Source organism: Cupressus sempervirens, chromosome 8, assembly GCF_028749045.1.
Source record: "Cupressus sempervirens isolate cs-2001-9-10 chromosome 8, ASM2874904v1, whole genome shotgun sequence".
Classification (NCBI taxonomy): domain Eukaryota; kingdom Viridiplantae; phylum Streptophyta; class Pinopsida; order Cupressales; family Cupressaceae; genus Cupressus; species Cupressus sempervirens.
The window spans coordinates 893170-912500 of record NC_143125.1 but is presented as its reverse complement, the minus strand read 5'-3'; the positions used below and the strand labels follow the sequence as shown (position 1 = coordinate 912500).

The 19331-nt window shown below is 37.4% G+C and overlaps 1 pseudogene; it reads left to right on the top strand.

Annotated features, from left to right (window-relative positions):
* Window positions 1–16870, top strand: part of LOC149541266 (putative wall-associated receptor kinase-like 16) — a 65568-nt pseudogene extending 48698 nt beyond the window's left edge.
* The last annotated feature ends 2461 nt before the right edge of the window (window positions 16871–19331 follow it).

Here is a 19331-nt window from a genome sequence, read left to right as displayed (position 1 = left end):
GTTTGATCTATCTGCTTCTGGGCTGCTGCTTTGTGTGTATGTGATGATGGGTATGAGGGCGATGGTTACCAGGGAGGCTTAAAGTGCACTGTTAAGTGGTATGCTATTAAATTTTGTGTGTTTGGCCATTTTTCTTCTGAAATGATTATTTTTCTCTAGAATTGTAATGGGTGTATATTATTTATGTAGAGGAAACCCCTTTTGTTTGAAATAAAGCTGAGTTTTTGTATATTCCCCTTCAAAGGGCTGAAATTGGTCGCCACATAATTAAGCCGTTATTCCCCATCTTCACATCCTGCATCACCTATCAGAAACTCTATGATATTATGCAATTAGGTGGATCCGTGGCCTTAGATCCCTGCGTCCTTGTAGTTTTTATATTCTCTCTTGAAGAATTTTCTCCCCTGTCAAAATTGAGATGAGGCGTCCTAAGAAACATTGATTTTATGGAGGAGTTCCTCACAGTTAATACCAATTAGGGGTACCCTGTTCACTGTCTCCTGAGAGAGTAGTACTATACATTCTACACAAGTAAAATTGAATTGCTATATAAAAGCGTGTTGTAGTTTAAGCATCGCGCCTCGCTGAGAAAAGGCATGTTTACCCTGGGGTCCCATTGGGGGGGCTTGGGCTCTATATTTAAGGAGCTGGAGGTCCCATGATAATATTTTGGGGGGGCTAAAGCTTAATTTTGAATTTTTTCCTATTAACTAGGAGCCCCTACTTTTTAGTTGAGCGGATGCAAAAGTGGGGGGGTTGGAAATATCCCCTACTGTTTAGGGAAGAATTCTGCCACTTGGCAAGAACCTACCCTTCATTTTCCCTCCAAATTGAAATCATCCTACCAAAAATTCTAAAAAAAATATTTTATATTTTTAATATTTCCTTCAATTTAGGAGCTAATTTTTTTAAGCAAATTTAAATGTCATGCCCATGAGACCGCTACCCTTTAAATGTTCCTAAAAAAGCTTAGCGGCACCCGCTCTATTTTAAAGCAAGCGAGTGCCCATGGGACCCCAACCTTACTGTTGCTATTTGCCAAACCTTCTCGCTGATCTAATTTCTTGTATGATGGATTGGAACTGCAAAACAATTCCATTCATTACAGCTCATAGACAAAGATTAAAGTGCTGATACTAAACATTAAAAAATGGACTTCCAAATTTGTTTGAAATGTTATCAACATGGTAGTTGCAGCTCACCATAACCGATGGAAGCTGGTACAAATACGTATTAAAGGGGAAAAAAATCTTCAATACGCAGAATGTGAACCAAAAAAGAGGGAATTCACCTAATTAAATAACTAGACAATCGCACCGAGTCTGGGGGTGAATTAGTCACCAGATTTTTCAATTTGATTGTAGTTGAATCTTGCCTAAAAATTAAATCTTGTTGCAGATGTTAATGAATGTGCTGATCCGAATCTGACTGACTGCATTAAACCACCAAAGGGAACATGTCTGAACTTGGAGGGTAATTTCACATGCTCTTACATGAAAGGAGAAGGCAACAGTAGAACGAGTTGTATAGAGAAGACAACATAGTCATCCCTCTGCTTTTAGGTATTCTCTAAATTTTTTTAATGACCTATTGATCTGATTAGGATCTAGGACTATTACAGAGGAATGCTAATTTATCACATAGAATTAATTTAAAACTTTTAACGAATCAAATTAACATAAATGAAATAAGAGAACAACAAGATTAAGCTGATAAAAGAGACAATGAGAGAAAGAAGACAAAAACAATTTGATCTCGGAGTTCATCCGTATGGACTACGTCTCCGGGTCCAGCTCCAATAGGGGGACCGATCCAATTATCTCCAAAAATCATGTACAAATGTTTACAAAGTCATTCCTTTGAAGTACAACAACATCACACTGTTTCAAAGTACAGGAATAAACGCTTCAACAAATCTCCCTTACTCTCAGCACTTCCACGTTCTCTCCTTTTTCTGAATGCCCATATAGCCTCCTAACCCCCCCATTTTATACACAAAATTAGCCAAAATAAGGCTATAACAAAATGATATAAATATAGGACCCTTAACTGATCCATATTCGATTATCCCCCTTTAGCCATTTTTTAAATTTGGCTTTATGGCAATTTAAGGGTAACAAATTAACCATATACCTTATTTAACATAAGGTTGGTCAGTTAGATAAAGGATAATTAAAAACTGTGCCAAAATAGCGCATTGGCAGTTGAGTATTTTAAAAAAGGCGCCGGTCGGGGGTTCCAACCCCGCCGGCGGCTTCCTTTCTCTCCAATTTTCGGCGGGAAGGGGTTATATACAAACTGCACTTTATATATTTCAAAAGCAACGAATGCTCCAACGGTCATCGGCAGAGTCTTAGGACTAGGAGGTCACGGGTTCGACTCCCCCGACCATCACCTAATTTTTTTGAATGGAATTTTTTAAAATTTTTTTTTTAAAATATATTTATATTTAATGCCAGACCACCTTGGACTTCAATCAAGCGCCATTTTCACATACGATCTCGGTTTTTGACAAAATGAACATCATTGGAGAGCTCTTGACGAGACCTTCGATTTGATGCTGAATTTGACCAAATTTGGAGAGTTTGATTTTTTTGCCTTTTTAATAGCCTCTGTACCTAAATTTGACCAACCTTTGACTGGTTGTAACTTTTGTGTACGGACTCCTTTCTCACCCGTTCAAATTGCGTTAGGTCCAGAATTTCAAGGAGTTTAATCTGATGCTAATTGTTGGAGTTTTGGAGATACTTCAATTTTGACGAAAGTATCCCCCAGATCAAGCCTCCCCACTGAGGAGCTTTCGGACCACCGAAAGTTTGGATTACTCAGAAAGAAGGTGAGGGTATAGTTCCCTCACTTTACCAATCTCCATCCATCTTGCCTTGCTTGGATGCATCCCCTTCAATCCCACTCGGAGGTATTCAACTGGTCCTCTTCGTGAAGTTCTGACATTCCTGTCTAGGATAATATCTTCTGGCAATTCTGACATATACTCTGGTGAAAGATCATCAACTGATGGAACCTAAACACTGATGTCTTCATCTAAGATCATTGGAGGCTCATACAACTTCAGATTCTCAACATTGACAACTGAGTAAATTTGCATGTATGGAGGAAGATTAAGGCGAAAAGCATTAGTACCAATCTTTTCCAAGATCTCAAAAGGACCATACCTGATAGCTTTGAGCTTCCTTCCTTCACCTTGCATTCTTTCCTTGCTGATATGTAACCAAACTCTGTCACCAACTTGGAATTGGTGATCAATGCGATGCTTATCATGGCGAGCCTTGTATTTTACTTGGCTCTACTCTAATTGTGCTTCTACTGCCTAATGGATTGCTTGGACCTTCTGGATGAACTTTAAAGCCTTTTCTGCATCATGGCGTCCATCTACAACATCGTCCTTCCCAAAAGCAAAATCCATTGGTGTCTTAGACAAGTAACCGAAGCAAGTCTCAAAAGGAGACCTCTTTGTAGAAGAGTGTGCCGCATGGTTGTAAGCATGTTGCACATAATGAAGACTTTCATCCCACAACTTAGGATGTTTGCTGCAGTAGCCTCTAAGTAGATGCACAATTGTCCTGTTCACTACCTCTGTCTGTCCGTCGGTCTGCGGATGGAAGGCTGTACTCTTCTTCAGCTTGGTGTCCATGAGTCCCCACAAAGATGACCAAAATTCCCCCAAGAATCGAGAATCTCGATCCGAGACAATAGAAGTAGGTAACCCAAAATGGACCCATACAAATTGAAAGTACAAATGAGATGTCAGTTCAGCAGTGACTTGCTTTTTACAAGGCATTAAAATACACATTTTGCTGAACCGATCAACTACTACATACAAATAATCATGACCCTTCCTAGACATAGGTAAACCTCCGACAAAGTCCATAGATACACTTTCCCATGGATGAGATGATACAGGTAATGGTGTATACAAACCCAATTTCCTATTACTCAGTTTGCTAGTTGCACACATTACACATCCTTTTATATACTTAGTGATAGTTTCTTGCATACGAGGCTAGTAACAATATTTTTGCAATTGAGCCAAAGTTTTACTTGTATATGAGCAATGTTAGTATGCTAATAGAAACCAAATTTAAATAAAGCTTCTACAAACTAAACAAAATTCATAAACTTCAAGATAGACTAAGATGAACTCTCAATTGAGAATATGAGCCATTAATGGGCTCTCTCAATGAGAAGCTCTCTTGTTGAGTAGCTTTGTCTAAATAGATAGGATGTATGCTCAATATGCTTCCAAAGGCTTCAATGGATGATGGTAGATTTTTGGTGTGGATAGATGGCTTTAGTATGGATTTGGCTCTCAAAATAGCATTATAACTTTACTTCATGGATTGTGTTATTTTGCAAAGGGGAAGGATCCAATTTATAGGCAAGAGGCTTGAGGGATTGAGGGCTAAGATGCAAGGATGGGAAAAAGCTTATGGAAGGCTCAGATTGCATGAGAGGAGAGCACATGGATTGTGCTTCCTTATAGCCAATCAAAGAGTGACACATGTCACATGGTGAGAGGATGGAGGAAAGGGCAAGGATGAGTCAACAAAAGAGGCTCAAGAGATAAAATCTTCATAAAGACCCTCATAATGACTTGTAAGAGCAATAAAAGGGCTTGTAAGAGTCATTTATGACCTAGTGGACTTCATAAAGTTTTATGGTTGAGATATTTTGAGGGTGATGAGAGAAAATTCGACTTGGACTTGATTAGGAAGGTTCTAAGCTTGTTTAGGCTTGTGCAAATGATTAGAGGATGGATTAGGATGGTTTAGGATTAGCTTAAAGATAGGCAAGTGGATGGCATTTAATGAGGGTGGGTGAAGGAAGAGATATTTGTTAGCTTTGGCTTGGGTTAGTAAGTTTTAACTCATTTTTAGGGAATGTGACAAGGTTAGGAGGGGATTAGGATTAGGTTTAAAGACATCTTCTAGAAGAGTCTAGATTTTGGAGGAGGATAAAGACTTTCTAGAATAGTCTAGAATTTCCTAGGATGAGGATGAAGACTTTCTAGAAGAGTCTAGAACTTCTTAGGATGAGGATAAATTAGATTTTTAGGAAATAAATAAGGTTTTATTTATTTCAAGGGTTTGGGTTGAGGAGATATTTATTAAAACTTTTTTAATAAACATGAGGATTAATATTTAATCTTAATTAAATATTTTGAGTTGGGATTAGGGGTAGGAAATGATGGGATTAGCCTTTAATCAAAATTAAAGAAGGATTAGAAGATTTTGGAAGAGGTTATTGGTCATAAGGAAATTGGCCAACTTTTGGGAAAAATAAATTTTTTATTTATTTTAGGATTTTTGGTCAATTTATTAATTAAATAATTAATAAATAAGGAAATAATGTTTAAATAAGATTTAAACATTTTTGGGAGGGATTCCTTAATTAAATATTTTTAATTAAGATAAAGGGATTTAATGGCATAAAAATTAATTAATTAATTAATTAATTAATTAATTAATAAATGATGATGTCATCAGGACTTTTTTAGAAAATAAAAATACTTTATTTTCTAAAGGTTTTTAGGTGTCTACATTACTTACCCCGAAATGTCCTGCAATCAAAGAGGTATGTGCTTCCCGGATTACATGTGCATGTTCATCTTTAGGAATGCATAGTTTTCCCAAGTGGTACAACAAATTATCCTGCACATAGTAATCTTTCTCTTCTACATGTTTACCCTGGATTAAAGCTGCATAGATATCCTTAAAGTTCTCATCATTAGCATATTGTTCCCGAAAACTTTCATGAACCATAGAACTATTTTGAAGGATTATCAAAGCATTCTGAATAGGAGGTCTAGACAGCATATCTGCTGCTTTGTTATGGGAACCCTTCTTATACTTAATTACCAAATGAAACTGTTGTAGAAAACCCATCCACCTAAAGTGCCTACTTTGTTGCAACTTAGATTGTGAGTGCAAATATTGTAGTGGTTGGTGATCAGTGTGGATTACAGTTTCCTTTCCCATTAAGTAATGTTTCCATTTTTTAACACTCTGAACTAAAGCATAAAGTTCTTTATCATACATAGGATAGTTACTTACTGCTCCTGAAAAAGTTTCAGAGTGGTAGCAGGCTAGTTTACCTCCTTGCATGAGTACAGCTCCCATGGCAAACCCACTCGCATCTGTCTCGATCTCAAATGGTTGATGTAAATTTGGTAGAGCTAACACTGGTGTAGTACTCAACTTTTCCTTCAAAGTGTTGAAAGCCTTTTGTTGTGGACCTCCCCACTGAATAGTTGCCTTGGTACTGGTCAATGCATGCAACGATGATGCAATAAAAGAGAAGTTTGCAATGAACTTCCTCCATTACTGAACTGCACCTAAGAAACTCCTAATTTCTGTAACTGTACTTGGCTTAGGCCATTTTACAATACATTCGACCTTCGCAGGGTCTACTTTCAATTGACCATCTCCTACGACATAGCCTAAGTACACTAAGGATGTCTTTGCAAATTCACATTTTGACATCTTTACATAGAGTTTTTCTTTTCTTAGTATATCAAATACTTCCTTTACATGAGTTACATGATCATCCCAAGACTTACTGAATACAAGAATATCATCTAAATAAACTATGACAAAATCATCAATAAAAGGACGAAAGACATCATTCATGACTCTCATGAACGTAGCTGGTGCATTACAAAGCCCGAATGGCATAACCAACCACTCATAAAGTCCCTGTTTTGTCTTAAAAGCAGTTTTCCAAATATCACTTTCTGCAATTCTTATCTGATGATATCCGCTACGTAAGTCTAGCTTAGTGAAATAAATTGCATGTTTCAACTGGTCAAGTAAATCATCAATTCTAGGAAGAGGGTACCTGTTCTTTACCGTTATCTTGTTCAGAGCTCTGTAGTCAATGCACATTCTCCAAGTCCCATCTTTCTTTGGAACCAACACAATAGGAGAACCACAAGGAGAAGTACTAGGACGGATAACTCCTTTCTCGACTAGCTCCTGAACTTGCTTCTTAATTTCTTCATTCTGCAAGACTGATAAACGGTACATATCGATATTAGGAAGTGGCGCATCTTGCTGCAACTGAATCTCATGTTGTATCTCTCTTTTAGGAGGCAATCTCTTTGGTTCCTGAAACAAGTCATCGTAAGCAGAAACAACTTTGACCATTTCAGCCTTATGTTTTGGATCACATCCCTTAAATGCCTCAGATATTGTATCTTCTTTGGCTTTTACAATCATCAACACAAAATTCTTACTAGAGTTGACTAACCTTTTCATTTGACCAGCATTAACTAGGGCCAGATTAGTCTTTGTTTTATGTGCTCGTACAATGTATTCAATCTTATCTTTATAAAGATGATACTTATTTTCCCCCCTATAGAAGATAGCCTGTCGATCATACAAATAGGGACTCCCAAGTACAAGACCACAAATATCTAAAGGGACTACATCAGCTTCTACCTCATCTACAAAGTTTGCAGTGATAGAAAATCTTAACTTGCATTGTTTAGTCACCTGTAATTGTGCATCATTGCAAACCCATCCAAGAGGATATGGTTTTGGATGAGGTGTTGTAGTCAAATTAAGCTTTTTAACAACTTCCTCAAATATCAAATTAACTTGAGAACCCGTATCAAATAATGTATCGACCTTAGTATGCTTGATAACAACTCGGATGTGAAATAATTCATTCCTTTGCTTATCATTCTTAGGAGAAGATTCTTTACTTGTACTTGCACTTATACTAGAAGAATTTGTAGCTGATGAAAGAGATATACCTTTTCCTTTACCTTGAATCCCCGTAGCAACAATCTTTGTCTCATCTCCGGAGTCAGATCCAAGATCCTGTTGAATTACAGCAGCAATCTTTTGTTTGCCTTTGTTTCCACCATATCGCTTTGGCCTCTTTTCAGGATGCAGCTTCCAGCACTTAGAATCATCATGCCCTTCTTTCTTGCAATGTGAGCATGTGGGTTTCCAACCCTCTTTCTTTACTGTTGCTGTCTTTTTACCCTTTCCTTTGCCTTTGGACTTTTCCTCAGACTTAGATGGCTTTTTATCAGACCTATCAATGAAAGTACCCTTACCCCTGGATTCTAAATGTGTTGCCTGGACACATACTTCATCCAAATTACAAGGATTCAGGACAAGAATAGAATGCCTTAGGTAAGAATGAAGACCACCTATAAACTTGAGTAAAGTGTCCTGGGTATACAATGGGACATTTAAAGAAATAGCCTTTTTACGAAATTCATGGGTGTAATCTTGGACAGACTGACCTTTCCCTTGCCTAAAATGTTGCCAGTTCATCATTAACTGCTGCATATGGCCTAGGGGATAGAATTGTTTCTTTAAAGCAGTAACAAATTCTAACCAAGTCAAATTAAACTTACCATGCTGTGAAGCTTCATCCCGAGACCTACTCTCCCGCCAAGTTAAGGCTACACCACCTAACCGAAGAGTGGCTAACTGAATTCTATCAACATCATCTACAAGGTTTTGAACTCTACAGTAGACTTCTACTTGCTGAATCCAGTCATCTAGTTTCTCGGCATTTAACTCCCCACAATATTTTGGCAAGTCAAATTTTACATCCAACTTGATTCGAGGCTTATGTAGACCCTTAAAAATATTAGAAGACTCAGAATGGGTAGAAGAAGGAGAAGAGGGGGAAGAAGGAGAAGAGGGAGAAGAAGGAGAAGATGGAGGTGTCTTTTGCGGATCACGATCAGCACCTTTCTTTTTCCCTTTGTCCTTTCGAGCTGCACGTCTTCGCATCTTCTCTTCTCTTTCTTGTACCAAAACTTCTACCATTGTTTGCAAATTCTGAAGAGTCTTCTGGATACTTCGGTCTTCTGAACCTTGTCCACCACCTTTATCTTCCATCTGGGACAGTGGATTAACTCTTCGTTTTCCGATCTCAGGATTATATTCTTCAAGATCACCTTTGACTTGATTCAACCTGGATCTTGTTAACATTCAAATCTGCAATACTAGTCCAACAAAAGCTCTGATACCAAATTTGATCTGATTAGGATCTAGGACTATTACAGAGGAATGCTAATTTATCACATAGAATTAATTTAAAACTTTTAACGAATCAAATCAACATAAATGAAATAAGAGAACAACAATATTAAGCTGATAAAAGAGACAATGAGAGAAAGAAGACACAAACAATTTGATCTCGGAGTTCATCCGTATGGACTACGTCTCCGGGTCCAGCTCCAATAGGGGGACCGATCCGATTATCTCAAAAAATCATGTACAAATGTTTACAAAGTCATTCCTTTGAAGTACAACAACATCACACTGTTTCAAAGTACAGGAATAAACGCTTCAACAAATCTCCCTTACTCTCAGCACTTCCACGTTCTCTCCTTTTTCTGAATGCCCATATAGCCTCCTAACCCCCCCATTTTATACACAAAATTAGCCAAAATAAGGCTATAACAAAATGATATAAATATAGGACCCTTAACTGATCCATATTCGATTATCCCCCTTTAGCCATTTTTTAAATTTGGCTTTATGGCAATTTAAGGGTAACAAATTAACCATATACCTTATTTAACATAAGGCTGGCCGATTAGATAAAGGATAATTAAAAACTGTGCTAAATGTACCTTAAAGCGCCAAAATAGAGCATTGGCAGTTGAGTATTTTAAAAAAGGCGTCGGTCGGGGGTTCCAACCCCGCCGGCGGCTTCCTTTCTCTCCAATTTCCGGCGGGAAGGGGTTATATACAAACTGTGCTTTATATATTTCAAAAGCAATGAATGCTCCAACGGTCATCGGCAGAGTCATAGGACTAGGAGGTCACGGGTTCGACCCCTCCGACCATCACTTAATTTTTTTGAATGGAATTTTTTTAAAAAAAAATATTTAAATATATTTATATTTAATGCCACACCACCTTGGACTTCAATCGAGCGCCATTTTCACATACGATCTCTGTTTTTGACAAAACGAACATCGTTGGAGAGCTCTTGACGAGACCTTCGATTTGATGCCAAATTTGACCAAATTTGGAGAGTTTGATTTTTTTGCCTTTTTAATAGCCTCTGTACCTGAATTTGACCAACCTTTGACTGGTCGTAACTTTTGTGTACGGACTCCTTTCTCACCCGTTCAAATTGCATTGGGTCCAAAATTTCAAGGAGTTTAATCTGATGCTAATTGTTGGAGTTTTGGAGATACTTCAATTTTGACGAAAGTATCCCCCAGATCACCTATTCCTGGTTAAAATTATCAACAATGAAATAATGCAAAATATCTCTGAAGAGATTTTTTAATGAAATTTTAAATCACGCTCTATAATACATCATTATCAGAATGATCCCTTCATTTGTAAACCATGCAAGTTCATTTCTAGATTAGATTCTAGATTAGATTGTATGTATTTCTTTTAACACCAACATTTGAGATCAATATTTTGGATCATTCATCAAGATTTGAAATAGCAAAAGATTAAAATATATCCCTGCATGAGGGGTATCAATTAATGATGTTAGATGATGTTAGATTTACATTTTGCATATTTCCCTATACATTTTGGAAATCTGATATCGTGAATTCGGCAACAACAACTAATGAAATTTGCCACTTTGTGAAGCAGGGATCTTTTTATCGCTAGTGAGAGGATCTTTGATTGCAGGGGCCATATTTTGGGCAGTGAAGAAGAGGAAACAGATGATTCTGAGAAGAAAATACTTTCTTCAAAACAGAGGTCTTCTGCTACAAGAATACATATCTTCAGATAGAGGACAAAGGAAAGCGACAATTTTCTTAGAAGCAGAGCTCATAGAAGCAACCAATAATTTCTCCGAAGACCTTAAAATCGGAGTCAGAGGTTTCGGTTATGTTTACCAGGCAAACTAGCAAAAGGCAGAATGGTGGCCATAAAAAGATGCAAAGAAGTTGACGAGGAACAAATCGATCAATTCATCAATGAAGTCATAATTCTATCTCAGATTGATCACAAAAATGTTATAAAACTTCTGGGCTGCTACTTGGAAACTCAAATCCTTTTACTGGTCTACGAATATGTCTCCAATGGAACCCTAGCTGTGTTGAGATAATTGGTGTTGCACACATTGCATAATATTGTTATTTTATTATTTTATTTTATTATGTAATGTTGTGCCTAGATGGACGTGCAACATGTAAAGATTTCCATGGAATATTCTTGATAAGTTGTATTGTAACATTGTGATAATATTTTATGTAATTATTTAATATTGGGGAAAAGAATTAAATGCCTAATATTAAATGTGGGGTCAGTGGGTTAGGTAGCACATGGTTTTACACATGGTTTATGTAATACCATTTGGTGGTTTTGTGGGACTTGCTACTATATAAGCAGCCACAAGGGTAGTTGTTGTATAGAGAGAGAGATAGTGTAAGAGAGAGTGACAAGGAGAAGACAAAAGGCAAGAGTCAAGTGGGACAAGGCTTGACAGGTTAGCCAAGGGAGCATTTGTGAAGGTTGAAAGCATGGCATGGGATGTGTGGATTCATGCTCGTTCACATAGTTTGCTCGGTTGTGGCTATGGCCATGAAAGCTTCCATGGTTGTATGGCAATGGTATTTTTTGCTGAATAATACATGATGATGGATGCTTTTGGAGGCTAGGTTTTTTCCCTCGATGAGGGTTTCCCAGGGTATATCTTGTGTCACATTTTATGGGTATGTTGTCTATTCTCTTGCATGTGGATTTTAATTCCGTGTTTATTTTAGATCTATTATGGGTTATGTGGAAACGGTTATATTCTTTGTTGCCAAGTTTCCTTACAAGTGGTATCAGAGCTATGGTTTTATTATTTGTAACCCTAGATTGAATCCAGGGGAATGCATGAGAGGATAAAAGAAAGGGCAAGATATATGAATAATTATTGCAGATCTGAGGGTTTTGGGTTTGCTGTTATGATGGGATGTTAAAATATTTGGGCATGTGAAATTGTTGGACAAAAAGATTTTTTCGAATGTTTCATTTAAATGAGTGCTTTTTTGGGGGGTAGCTTGCAGAAATGACCTCTTGGGTAAAAACAGACCTCATCATTGGATCCGGGTTGACATTTTCATAAAATTTGATATATAATATGCCCTAGTTTGGCCATGTTCAGAGGAAATGAAAGAGCTTTTTGGTTTCAGCCCATGATGGCCGTCAAATTTAATCCCGTCGAAATTTTCGTCACTGAAAAAAATTAAAAATTAAAAATCGTACTGAAAATGGTAAAAAGACTGTCTTAGTAAAATGGCCATAACTTTCTCTCAGAATATCGGATTTCAGAGTTCTTACAAGCGTTGGAAAGCTAATTCAAAGCACTACAAGATGGTGTAGGTTTGGTTCTATGATTTTGAAATTTTGTTAGGTTTTAAGAGCCCTAAATTCAGATGTTGTTTATTTTGAGCACGAATTGGGGCATAACTTGGGCATACGGAGTTGAATTTTGGACTTCGAGTAGTCAACGGAAAGCTCTTGGAGAGCTCTACACATTGGTTCAGATTTGGTGTAGGTTTGGTATGATTTATTTATTGATATATTTATCTAAAAAGTTTATGGTAAATATTTTGACTATGGTAACTTGTGAGTTTATGGCATTGGAGATTTAAGATTTGATGTCATTGTATACTCAGTTCATATTTCAGATTGGTCTCGTGATGATATAGTTATCAGTGTTTGGTTTGGATATGCATGATGACTTGTTGGATCTACAAGTTGTGCAGTGTTGTAAGCGGTCTATACTTACAGGTTGCATTTATGGCTTGGTTATGGGTTGTCTTTGCCCATTGATCTTTCATTATTAATGCATATTCAGATTGGTGGCTTGGATTTGGGTTGTCTATGCCCTAAGTCACATGATTTTATCTTCATGTAGAAGGGATGAGATGTTGTTACCAGGTACAGTCATGGTGGAGGATTGTGGTTGACTATTTTATGCTGATAGGTTGGACACTTTGAGAGCCAGATGCTTAGTTCATGGATGTGATCATGGTGTCATGGATTTTGGCATGACATGATTGGTTATACAGGTACATCCTTGATGTTCATTAGCTTGAATTTTTTGATTTGGTTATGGTGGTATATTTTCTTGGTTGAGGATCATGGTTATTTGGTTTCTTTTGAGGAGCTCATGATGTGCACTTTGAGTTCTTTGATGGTTTGATGCCTTGGTTGATTCTCATGGTTAGAGGATGGTTTTTCATCATGATGTCATGGATAGCTTGGATACATGATTTAGTGGGAGCTTGTGACAGTGATGGGGTGGCAGTGTAGGATTAGTTCCTGGTTTGATTTGGATCTTCATATAGGAGATGGATTTTATGATGCCATAGGTGACTTGGTACCACGGTTGAGTGGGAGTTGTTGGCATTGATATATTTATTGAGTGTTTGCAGATGTTGGAAGTTTGTCTTAGATCCTGTTGCTGCAGAAGCGTCTTTGACATTTACATGATGCACTTGTTATCTTCATGGTGTTTGAAGATGGTTAGATCTTGAGGACTCATGGAGTTCTTGGTTATCTTCATGGTATGTGGAGATGGTTCTTCCTGGTATGTGGAGATGGTTTTCTTCATGGTGTGTGGAGATGGTTGCATCTTGAGGACTCACAGGGTTCTTGGCAAAGGTGTGGTTTATGCTTTTATTTGGCATGTTATCCTTGGTGTGAGGATGGTTTTATTATTATGTCATAGTATACTCTTGATACACATTTAGAGTTGTGACATGTTATGGTGTGCTCATATGGAGCATGTTATCTCTTTTTAGTTGAGATGGTAAGATCATGTTGTCATGTTTATGTTCCTGAGGCCATGGTTGGAACTTTGACATTGATCTTGGTTTAGTTTCTTGGTATTGAGTATGCTGATCATAAGCTGGATACTTCATGATATTGCTATGTTGCATTTGGAGTTGGCATGAATTGATTGGTTACAAGTGCTCATGGATACTTAGAGACGGTGGTGATGCTGATTTCTCTTGGATTAGAGAAGTATTTGTTGGGACAGTTAATGGTTTCAGCAGGAAGTCTGAGGGGCAGTCACCTGATATGGACTTGAGAGGAGATTGTTCTTAGATGAGTCTTGGTTGGAGACTTGGGTATCTTGATGAGCATTCTCATTCCCCACTCTTGGTCTACTCGGCGGTTTGCTACTTGAGAGGTATAGCCCATTGTTTCTCTCAGTTGCATTATATTTATGCTTGTCTTTCATGGATATGGATCTTGAGCTATGGTACATGAGTTAGTTTTGGAGGGTTCATTTGAGAGATGGTTTAGCATTGGTTATCTCCATGTGCATATGTTGTTATGTTGGTTGAGTTTGGGAGATGGTTTTATATTGGGCATATTTCTTGGATTAGGAATGGTTATTCCTTGGTTTAGGAATGGTTTATTGAGTTTGATCTTCTTGTGAGAGGCTTACATCCATGATTAGTTATATGGTATGGTTTGGGTGTTGTTGAGGCTTCTTGTTGGGGTTTTATGGAGGAGATCATACTTGCACAGTTTACATCTAGAGGTGTGTGTAGAAGGACATGATACAGGTTATGATTTGCATGGTTTCTCTAGTCTTGGTTATCTTCCTGGATGTTCAGTTTTGCTTACATTGGATTTGAGATTGGTTAGAGATTGTGATCACTGGTTTGTGCTCATGTATGTCATGTGAGAGATGACATGGTTATTTCTTTATCTCTTTCCTCTGTTGGTTGTGGAGAATTTGGGAGATTATTGGAGACTTGTTATGAGAGTTGTTCTTGCAGGATATTAGTTTATGTATTGTGGATGTCCTTGATACTACATGGATTCACTTCTTTGAGATGTGTTGAGTGGATTGGATATAGATTTGACATTATCTTTTGCAGCGGGAGCTTCTTTGTATATATGTGGCAGGTATTGCTCTTGAGGCTTGTGATTGTAGGTTATAGATTGGATATGTCGGTGATATGAGATTCACTTGTTATACCTTTGAGGTATGGATAGTTGGATGGGTTTGACACTTGTTGTGGGTGCTATTTCAGTTATGGATATTTTGACAACTACGGATACATGTGATTACTTTTGGATCAAGTTATTTGTGCTTGGAATTTCAGTTGGTACAGGATTTTATGATCTTCTAATGTGACAGGTTGAGTGGCTTTCTCTTTGGATGGCTTCTATGTATGTCCAATGGGAGTGGCATAATAGGAGGTGAGATCATTCATGTTTGAGATGTTGGATACTTTGATTTTGTTGCGGGTACCAAGATGGAGCACTTGGTGTCTTTTGATCCATAATGGTGGATGTGCTAGGAGGGATTGTTCCCTTGTTCATTTATCTGGCTACGGATTGACCCTATGCAATGTATACAACAAGTGGGAGATTGTTGAGATAATTGGTGTTGCACACATTGCATAATATTGTTATTTTATTATTTTATTTTATTATGTAATGTTGTGCCTAGATAGATGTGCAACATGTAAAGATTCTCATGGAATATTCTTGATAAGTTGTATTGTAACATTGTGATAATATTTTATGTAATTATTTAATATTGGGGAAAAGAATTAAATGCCCAATATTAAATGTGGGGTCAGTGGGTTAGGTAGCACATGGTTTATGTAATACCACTTGGTGGTTTTGTGGGACTTGCTACTATATAAGCAGCCACAAGGGTAGTTGTTGTATAGAGAGAGAGATAGTGTAAGAGAGAGTGACAAGGAGAAGACAAAAGGCAAGAGTCAAGTGGGACAAGGCTTGACAGGTTAGCCAAGGAGGCATTTGTGAAGGTTGAAAGCATGGCATGGGATGTGTGGATTCATGCTTGTTCACATAGTTTGCTCGGTTGTGGCTATGGCCATGAAGGCTTCCATGGTTGTATGACAATGGTATTTTTTGCTAAATAATACATGATGATGGATGCTTTTGGAGGCTGGGTTTTTTCCCTCAATGAGGGTTTCCCAGGGTATATCTTGTGTCACATTTTATGGGTATGTTGTCTATTCTCTTGCATGTGGATTTTAATTCCGTGTTTATTTTAGATCTATTATGGGTTATGTGGAAACAGTTATATTCTTTATTGCCAAGTTTCCTTACAAGCTGATCATATCCATGGAAATGATGAAATGGAATGCTTGACATGGAATACAAGATTACAGATAACAATAGACACTGTAGAAGCACTCGCTTATCTGCATTCTTCCGCGTCAGTTCCAATTGTGCATAGAGATATTAAATCTGCAAACATTTTACTCAATTTCGCATGTTCTCCAAAGTTATCTGACTTTGGATTGTCCCGTCTAATGTCAATTGACAATACCCATTTGACTATAGGAGTGAAGGGAACATTTGGGTATTTGGATCCTCACTACTTTGTGACTGTTTAGCTCACACACAAATAAGATGTCTATGGCTTTGGAGTAGTAATGTTGTAGCTCTTAACCAGCATGAAACCTCTATTTGTAAACAGAGAAAAAGAGCAACGCGACTTGATGGCCTTGTTCTTGTCTTAAAAAAGCCAGGGTCTCCTCCATGAAATATTTGATCTTTGCTTAATGGGAATGGATAACATCGAGCCCATGACAAGTGTGGCTAATTTAGCAGAAGCTTGTCTAAATGTTGATGTGTAGAGGCAACCTTCCACGGAGGAGGTTGTTCAAGAGCTCATGTGGATTAAAAATGGGAAGATAGGAGGGGGAGAAGGGCATACTTGGGAAAGCCAAACAGATGTTAATGAGCAAGAGACATCTGTCCTTATCGACTCAGAGGAGAAGAGCCACAATAGAAAATTAGTGAAGTTTAATGAAAATACCAACGTGTTTTACTCACTTTCTGTATCCAATGTTTCTTCTACTTGTCAGGTAGAACGCATAAATGCTGTGGTGGGTAGTGGAAGATAATAAACTATAGTGAATAGTAGACTGTTTCTCAAATAGGATCAAATAATGAGGGCTGAAAATATTTAGTAGATCCACTTGTGACTGTAGACACCTAAATTTGATTACACTATTTTAGTAATCCTATTTAGTTATCTAAAAAGGCATTATTAATTAAATTTCTATTTAATTAATCCTTTGTCATCCCCTAGTTGATTAATTTAATTAATCATCTATAGTCCTAATTGATAAATCAAATAATCTATTATTTATCAATTAAATCCTATTCTTCTATCTAATTCCAAAAATCCCCATTTATTAAATAAATCTATTTGATAAATGAAATCCTCAAATTCAAAAACCCCTAACCTATTTCTAATCCTCCATTTAGCCTAATCCACCCCATCCACCCATACTAACCAAGCTTAGCCACTAACTCACCCACCCTCATTAATGCCATCCACTTGCACATCTCTAACATCCCTAATCTAATCCTAAACCCAAGCCTAATCCACCCCCTAATGTTGTCACATTCCTTAAACAAGTTTAAGACTTTCCTAATCCAAACCAAAGTCTCCCCTCAAAAAAACCCAACCACTAAGTCATGAGTACTCTTACAAAACATAAAGACTCTTACAAGCCCACTCATGACTCTTACATCCATCTTACACACTCTTCCCTCTTCCACACTCATTCCTCTTACATCCCTCTTACATACTCAACCCCACTCATCATGACTTTAACCAACCCTTAACCCTACCCTCTCACACTCATCCTCCTTGTGACAAGTGTCACCTTCCCATTGGTGCTAAACAAGCACAATCCATGTGCTCTCCTTTGAGTGCATCCTAGCCCTCCTTAAGCCTTCATCCATCCTTGCATCTAAGCCCTCCATCCCTCTACCCCTTAGCCTATAAATTGAATCCCATCCCAAGCCATTTCATCAACAATATTTGAGCTAAAGTTACCATGCTATTTTGAGAACCAAAGCCATCAACCATACCCTTATAATGCCAAATTGAGAGCTCACAAAGCTACCAATTTGCCATTACCCATCTCCATTGAAGCAGCTTTTGAGCATCTTGAGCATACATCCACAGCAAAACGACACATCTACAGAATCAAGAAAGCATGGAGTGTTTTCTCTTGTGAGGTTTGCACTTCTTATTTTCTTTCTTAGTCTAAGCATATATGTGAATTTAGTTTTTGGTTTGTGAATGTTTACTTTATTTGTTAATGTTCTTTGCATACTGATTCTGGTTCTACATTTTGGCACGCCCGGTGGGACCCCACTATGGGTCATTTAATCATCTATTTTTATCTATATGTCATTTTTCTAACCATCTAATGTTTGCTGTTGTTTGAGTGTGTTGTGAGGGTGTTTTGCTTGTTTTTGCAGGTTAAAGAACGCACTTAGGAAGAAGAAATACCATCTAAAAAATAAATAAAAAAAATTCGCATTTTCAACCTTTTTTTTTGGCGCAGTTTTGGTGTCTGCAACCTGTTCTGTCTGCGAAAATCGACATCTGCGAAAATCTGCGTCTGCGCAAATCGACATCTGCAAAAATTTGCGTCTGCGCAAATCGACATCTGCGAAAATCCGCGTCTACGAAAATCGACATCTGCGAAAATCCGCATCTGCGCAAATCGACATTTGCGAAAATCTGCGTCTGCGAAAATCAACGTCTGCAAAAATTCGCGTCTGCGAAAATCGACATCTTTGTTTTGTCCTCTTCCTATTTTGGTGCCTCTGTAGTTCAGCGTCTTTGTATTTTGGCAGACTGTGTTCTCTGCTTGCTTATGTTCCATTTCTGCTATATTATTTCTGCACTTTGTAGCTTAAAAAAAAAAAAAAAAAAAAAGAGTATAAATCAAAATTTGACTTTTAGTGGTTCCGTAGGATTTAGACCATTTTAAGCATTTTTACGCGTAGAAAAAACAACAAAAAAAGTTTAAAATTTTTTTTCCATAGTTAAGCTCTCATTTTTGAAGATTTTGGCTAACTAACTAAAATTGCTTTTTTTTGTCTCATTGCAGGTTGGAGCACATATGGAACCACTAACCATGTTTCTTGCAGGTTTTCATGTTGCTAAAAAAATGAACTTGAATGTTTAACCATTTGTCTTTGAATGCATGTTGCTAAAAAAAAAAAATGAACTTGAATGGTTAAACACATTTTTCATTGAATGAATGTTGCTCAAAAACACACTCTTGAATGTCATGGATTAAAATCAACTTTCTTTGGAATGCATGCTTAAAACAAAAAAATCCAATCTTGAATGCCAAGGATCAATTAACCATTACAAATCTCTTTTTCACATGCACTCTAGGTAAAGTTGGATTTTTGGACATTTAAGAAACTTTGTTAAGTTAAAATACAAATTTACAAAAATCAATTTGAGTAGTTCCTTGGACTCACCTCTTTTCTAATCACCCATCAAATATTAACCATTGGTTGCAATCTCAGCGCCATTTATGGGGATGG